We start from the raw sequence: 7,493 nt of genomic DNA, 5'->3' as shown, positions 1-7,493 counted from the left end.
CGCGCCCCCCCGCCCCAGCTTGCCTGCTGCTTCAGGCTTCCGGCGAATCAAATGTTCGTGGGAAGCAGGGGAGGGGGAGTGGCGGGGGGGGGGGTGAAGCGTCCAGGGGAGGGGGCGGAGTTGGGGCGGGGCCGGGAAGGGGCGGGGCTGGGGTAGGGGGCCGGGAAGGGGCGGAGTTGGGGCGGGGCTGGGGCCCATGGAGTGTCCTCTTTTTGGACACTTAAAATATGGTAACCCTACAGTTAGCAACTCCATGTTGCAGACATGTAACTGAAGGCTCTTTGAGTGCTTCAGAAAATTAGATCCCTCTCAGCTTGATCCCCATTGGCTCATAAGGTCAGAGCAGCAAGGGAGAATCGGACAGTATGACATATGCATGTACTCAAAATAGAATAAAAACCTGAGTTTATGGTTTGTCCAGGTCTGCAACTGGAATAAAAACAGTGGTTAAACTGTTAATTCCTTTATCTGAAGAACAGATTAACAAATAATTTTTATGGGGATGGATTACTAAAATTTGGGCCCATCCACTTTGACAGCATCCATTTTTAATTCAAATCTTCGTTCTAGCCTTAGAATAGGAGATGAAGTCATCAGTTACTTGGCTGCATACTCTGACTAGTAACATTGACAGATACCGTTTCAGAATTATTGTATCTTCCCCAGGACAAACCAAAAGCTAGTGTAATCTTCATTATGTGCTGTATCTTGTACACACAAACAGTTTTTCCACAGGCTATGTAGACATTTCAAAATGAATTCACTCTGATGGTGCACTCGAGACTAACATGATGCCATCCTAGAGGATTGACAGGGGGCATATATTCAGATTCTGTTAAATTTTTAATTTTTAAAGAACATTGTTATGTATTTCTCTACTAGGTAGGATAAAGCATCTTACTAGCAATACTGGAATGCCCTGAGGATCCCCAAAAGCCTTTTAAAGAATATTTTATTTACTGGGAGGAAGATTCGAGGTAAACCTTTTAGATGTCTACCAGATTTGTAAAGTTGGGGGTGAGCCCCAATTGGTAGTGGCTATCTTCATCTCAAACTTCTTGCAAATGGCTTACTCCATTCCAGTTTCTTGATAATGACAATGCAGGTGGCGTTAAGGATTTCTCAGTAATATATATAGTACTCAGAACCAATGGTACCTAACACCCAGGGCTGAAGTTGAAACTGATAGGCACTGACTATAATGGGCAATGAATAGCCCTCTGCCTCTTCTCAGTCAGCCCCACACCAATACTGAGGAGCAGAATTCTATCTTCCCTGCTGCTTTAAGGTCCACATCTACATTTTTACACATTAAATACTAATAATGTTGGGCTAGCTTGATAAGTATTTGATTATGTGCTGATGCTGGCTAGAAGGGATGATTGCATTTTTTCTTTGAGATTTTAAATAGTTGATAGGGTGCGCAGGATGAGTGCTTTCTGTTTGTTCTAAATTGAAAAAAAGAAACAAAAAGATAACTTTGGTCTCTTGCTTCATCAAGAAGCAAATCCTATCTCCAGTGTCCAAACCTTGGCTGCTTGTGTGGGATCTCTGTGCACTGACACTAGTTTTTTTAACATGGAATTATTATTAAATCCTACTAAATTTCAAACAGGGAATGTGTTGATCTTGTTTTTGTCAAATAGCTTCAATAGCTGTATGATTTCTTAATCCAAACTCCTTTAAATATGCTCAGCTCCAGAGAGTGTATAGTAGTGTGTGTTGATTCGTTGTACACTCAGGGCAATTTAGGTTATTTATGAAATCTATTCTGTTTCTTAGATGGTGTATAATATAAATTATATCTGAATGCTTTTATATAGCATATGAATATGATGTGCACAAATTAAAGTTGTGTGTGACTGAGCAAATGCCTTCAGATTCTGGTTATAAAATGCTTTCACCTAAACCTTTCACAAGTAACTTTGATTTTTATGGAGTACTTTGAAGTGTAGTAGTTTACCAAGCAATTGATTTTTGATACTGGTTTTTTACTTGCTCTCTCCAGTGTCCTAATTATATATCTGAAGGAAAACTAGAACTAGAGTTTGGAAAGGAGGCGAGTAAGAACGATGTGATAGTGGTATAAATATGTTGTTAAAAATGTCGATCTGGTGTTTCCCCTCTTCCATTATACAAAAGGCAACTCACCATTGAAAGAAATTAGAATCAAGTCAATTTATAAAATGAATAAAAATACTTTTTATGCAACATATTAATTAGAGGAACAAATTAATTTCCACAGGATGTTTATTTGTGGCATATAATTGAAGTGACTTAAATTACACAGTCATAGGAATAAGTCCTATTCTGTTACGTTTCCAGGATAAATTTACAATGGCTAGCTAAACCTTATACTTTAGAATATAAGATAGTACAGTGCTAAGGTTATGGTTACAGTCTCTCCTGAGTGCACCTTTTGGGGAAAGGTTTCACTACCTTTAACCTTCTCTGGATAGAACCATGTGGTCCTCCGACTGTTTGTCTGCATCTCTGGGCTGCAGCCCCCCAGTTTACCAACCATGCTAACAAGACAGACCCAACTGGATTTGGCATCTGTAAACCCTTTTCCTGCAGGGATCTGTGACCAGTGAGATGATTGAAGTGGCTTAAACACAGCTTCTTCAAAACTAAGTGTTATTTATTCACACAAAGGTACATAGCACATAGTGCAACAGGTAAAAACAATAAAGGTCTGTACACATATTTCCTCTTCCTTTAAACCTTAATGTTTCTTTTCCAGCTTTATTGACTTTCACTCAGACCAGTTACCTCCATCTCTGAGCTGGGAGATGCAGACTGTTCTCCTGCAGAATGTTCTCTGTGTCCCTCTGAGTCTCTCTTTTTTCCCATATGCCAGGGGACCCACCTTTTATCCAGTTCAAATATCTTTGTTCCTTATTTCTCCCAAGACTCCACCCTCCAAGTCCCATGGTTTGCTTTTGGTCTGGGCAGAACTGGTTTATTCCTTTGCATTAGAGAGATTTTCAACGGCCCCTGGGGTTGTTTGCCAGACTTTAGCTGGAGGTGAACTTCAAAAGAATTCGTGTGTATTATATTTACAATATAATGATTGGGCTTATCTAAGATTCATTGTCTTCACTTCTTGCATATGGCCATCCCCAGCTCAGGTCTGATTTAACTCTTTGAGTGTGGATAGATAGCTGTACAAAATTGAGCCGGTAAACTGAGGCACATATAATAGCTATAATATTTTTTATTATTAACTCCCTCATTCTCTATATAGGGCAAGGAAGGAAGTGTTTTACTTGCTATAGTATTGTGCAATCAGGTGTCTTAAGCATTCAGCATTAGCTAATGTCAGAATACACTGTTGACTTGTTCTGACATAGCCATTCCTATGGCTTTATATTCTTAAGCTGTCTTCCCAATGCAAATGTCTTTTCCATGATTCATCTGGCATATAAAAATCTTTGCACTCAATGTATTGGTTTTGAACATCCGTCTCTATTTAAATAATGTCCTTTCCCAATAAACAAATGAGACAAAATTGCCAAATATAAATAAATATCATATAGCCTTAATTCCGTTTTTCCCTTTTTTCCAAGGAAACCTGTCCTTCAAGAATTCATTCTAATTTAATTTTATCCAGACTTGAACTGTTCACATTAAACTTTCTGAGATCTGAACAGCTCTGCTCTCTACAACGCTCTTCCTTTCTTATGACTGAGGTTTTTGTTAATTTATGGTGCATTATTTTGTTTTAAAATAGCTTTAAAATGTCCTTGATTTTTGGATTATGCTGAAAAGCATTTAATAAATATATATTTGATGTAACTAATGCACTGTAATGAACTTGTTTTCTTAAACAATAGAAGCCACAAACTTCTAAATCTGATAGTTCTCCTATGCGAATGGATTACATAATGTTTTTGCATAAACTGAAGCAAACAGTTTTGTAAATGAGCAGAGACCACAGGAAGATATCTGACTGTGTTACAGAGATAGTGTGAGGTTTAGCCATCTTAGACTTTGTGTGTGAAACAGCACACACACTGATTAATCAGCCCGCATTACATATGGAACTGCTCATCTTGAAGATGCATAAAATCAGTGGGTTGATTGGGTTTATGATATGAAGAGCAGGGAAGGATGAACCTATACAGATAACATGTCTGAAATCCTTGCCCAAAATTAAAAGTAAACCTGAACCAAACATTTTTGAGGTTCAAAAAATATATGCCAATCTTTTAAAATTAAACTTTTAATTTCATATAACTCTTCTTAGATCTGGTCAGGATTGGAAGTGGAAGCAAGACTGCTCTTGTAATATGTCTGACTTGAACAGAAGCAGGAAGTACTTGCAGTCTTGCTAGAATGCCTGTTCCCATACAGATTTCAATCCAGTTTTGTAGATCCAAGAGGTTTATGCAGTTTGAATGAAGTTTACAGAAACACCTTAGCTCCTTAGCTGCTGAACTGAACAGCAGAATTTTCTGAGAAGTATCCGTCACTATTATTTCCTAACTTTGGATAACATCATAAAAATTAGAAATGTAAACACAAAATAAATAATCTGGTCCACTCCATATCTCTGCAAGATTCTCCCTACAGTATATGTTTGAGAAGATTATAAAATATGGGGGAAATTCATTCTGATGTAATTCCACTCAGTTCAATTTAAACACTGAACTCAGTGGCTTTACAGAAGGCATGAATTTGGTCCACAATCTTCAATCTCATCTTTCAATATGTAGAAGTTATCAAAATATACTTGTTGGCTGCAGTCAAAATATTTTTAATGCATTTAATTATAGTGACACTAGTAGTCAAATATCCTTTAAACATTTGACAGCAAAAATTAAGAATTTCTGAAATATAGACTGCGATTAGTAAGAAGACAGGATCTGTGTAAAATTATTTAAACCTATTTAGTTCAAGTTTCTGACAAATATTTGTCAGAAAAGTGCTGCCAGAGTACCAAACACCTTTCAGTTGATGGTAGAGAATTCTCCCCCTGCCCGTGCTCTCGTCCTCCAAGCAGTCCTTCAGCAAAAAGAGGAAAGCAAGACTGAGTAAGGTAAATAAAAAAGCCAGAAAAATGTAAAAACAAATAAACAAACTTCCATAATGAATAAAATATCAGCAAAGGAGGGCACAAAAGTATTTTTCTTCCTTTGTAATTCACCATTAAAGCAACTCCCTGAACCATCGCTGCTTCAGATACATGCTCTCTCCATAGAAGCTGCAGGTGTGCAGTAAAAACGTATAGGTTCTAGGATCATTTTCTGGGTATTTGTCTTCATTTAAAATTAAATAACAGAAAATATAGACGTTAAACATTCTACCTGCTATTTTTTGCCAAAAATTAACATTAGAGGGAATAATGATATTAGGAAGTTAAATTGTGTCATTGCAATAATGCATAGCTTGATGCCATCTCTGCCAGTTTTCCAGTCTGTCTTGTAAATTTCCATATTTATACACACATCAATTAATACTGTTAATATTTTTTAGTGGCAGCTGTTCATAAAGTCTTTCACTTCAAGAAAAATACTACTATCAGAAATAATTCAAAATATTCTTTAATTAAAATTGTTAGCTATTACTATTTTGGAATTATTTAGCAATTGTATAAAGTATTTCTCTCCCTTAGCTGTAAAATTTCCTCCATCCCCATTTACATTTATGTGACTTCTGTGAGACTCAGATTCTTTTAAAATAATTTTAAAAGCAGATATGCAAGTTATCTGACCCAGGCTATACAGCATATGGCTGAAGTGAAGAACATCTCCTTTGTTCAACAGATGATTTCCCTCCTCCTCTCCCCAAGTCTTCTACTTTCCTAGTCCTCAAATAAGGCTAATTACAAAAGAAAAAAAAAGTTGGAACTGCTAGAGAGAGATCCTTTAAAGCCATTCCTTTTGCAGAATGGAACAAAGGAAAGTACCAAGGGCATGGATAGGCCTTGAAAAAAAGAAAAGAGAAAAACCATCTAATGAGGATGTTGAGATAAGTGCTTGTGAAGAAAACTGGCAAAAAAGAGCTTTTAGTCTAAAATCCATAAATAAGTGGGCATCAGATGGGTACTAGAACATTTTTAACAAGAGAGGCCACCAAACTGTATCCTCCTATGCAAGCGCTACAACCCTAAAAAAATCTTTTTCTTCGCAAGATTCTTTTTTAAAATTAATATCTGAAAGAAAAAAAGTAATACTTGAAAATTAAGGAGTTTTATTCATGTCTCTGAATCCTTTATAGAAGGGGACACCATCAGACCTGCTTTAGATATAATTATGAATGCTGTAGACTTTCTAAAGGTCAAAGATCTCAAGCAGTATGAAGAAATTGTATGCTAGCTCAGACAGGATTTGTCCTTTGATCTCTCTTTGGGTCTTAAAAGCTGAGGGAAAGAAGCAGCATGTACAGCATCAGCCAGATAGGAGTTCAAGAGTCAAATCATTTGCTCCTCCTCCCACCCTTTCCCTTAATACTCCTGGGTAATTGGGTACTCTGGTCTGGTTGGTATCCAAAGATGTGCAGGGCAGGTGTTTGAGACTCAGTCTAATTATCTGAGAACGACTGTCAGCTAAGCATTGTCTGATTCAGCAGTCACTACTGCTCTTGTAAGAAATAAAGGAGAAAAAAACAAACCTGAAAGGGAGAGAAGATAAAAGGATAGACAGAAGAAAAACATAGGGCCTGATCCAAAGCCTACAGAAATCAATGAAAATAGTCTTGTTAACTTTCATAGAATCATAGAAGATTAGGGTTGGAAGAGACCGTAGGAGGTCATCTAGTCCAATCCACAGCTCAAAGCAGGGCCAACCCCAACTAAATCATCCCAGCCAGGGCTTTGTCAAGCCAGGCCTTAAAAACCTCTAAGGATGGAAAGTCCACCATCTCCCTAGGTAACCCATTCCAGTGCTTCACCACCCTCCTAGTGAAATTTTTTTCCTAATATCCAACCTAGACCTCCCCCACTGCAATGAAACCATTGCTTCTTGTTCTGTCAGACTTTGATAAGCTTTGAATCAAGTTCCTAGTTTTTAACCATGTGAATTTTCTCTCCTACCATAGTTTGGATCCCCTACCTCACCCACTATTTGTCAAGCAATTGACATGTAGTATAGATGACTCTGTTATGGGACTTATGTACAGATAACTTAGTTCACATGTCAAATATGTGATGCCTAGACTCTAGTTCAACTTATTCTGTGACAGAGAAATTGAGTTTCTTAAAGTTTACTGTATGTGGATGCTCCCCCGTGCTAGATGCAGCCCACTTGTCACTCCTTAACACAGTACAGGGGCTTTTCTTATACCTGTAGACCTTCCAACTTGGAATAGTCTTCGATTAATGTGAATACAGACTGACATCGATGATATAATGCCATCGTGCCCTGGAGAGATGACAAAAAGCAATATATGTAGCTATGTTATGGATATGAAGATTTTTTGCATACAATGCTTTTAAATTTCTAGGAGTCTGCTAGAGGAAGCTGCCATTTTGTATTCTGTTCAGATACACT

Source organism: Chrysemys picta, chromosome 2 (genome assembly GCF_011386835.1).
Source record: "Chrysemys picta bellii isolate R12L10 chromosome 2, ASM1138683v2, whole genome shotgun sequence".
In the NCBI taxonomy this organism is placed as follows: Eukaryota; Metazoa; Chordata; order Testudines; family Emydidae; genus Chrysemys; species Chrysemys picta.
The sequence above is the reverse complement of the archived record's forward strand: the minus strand, read 5'-3'. Positions refer to the sequence as shown.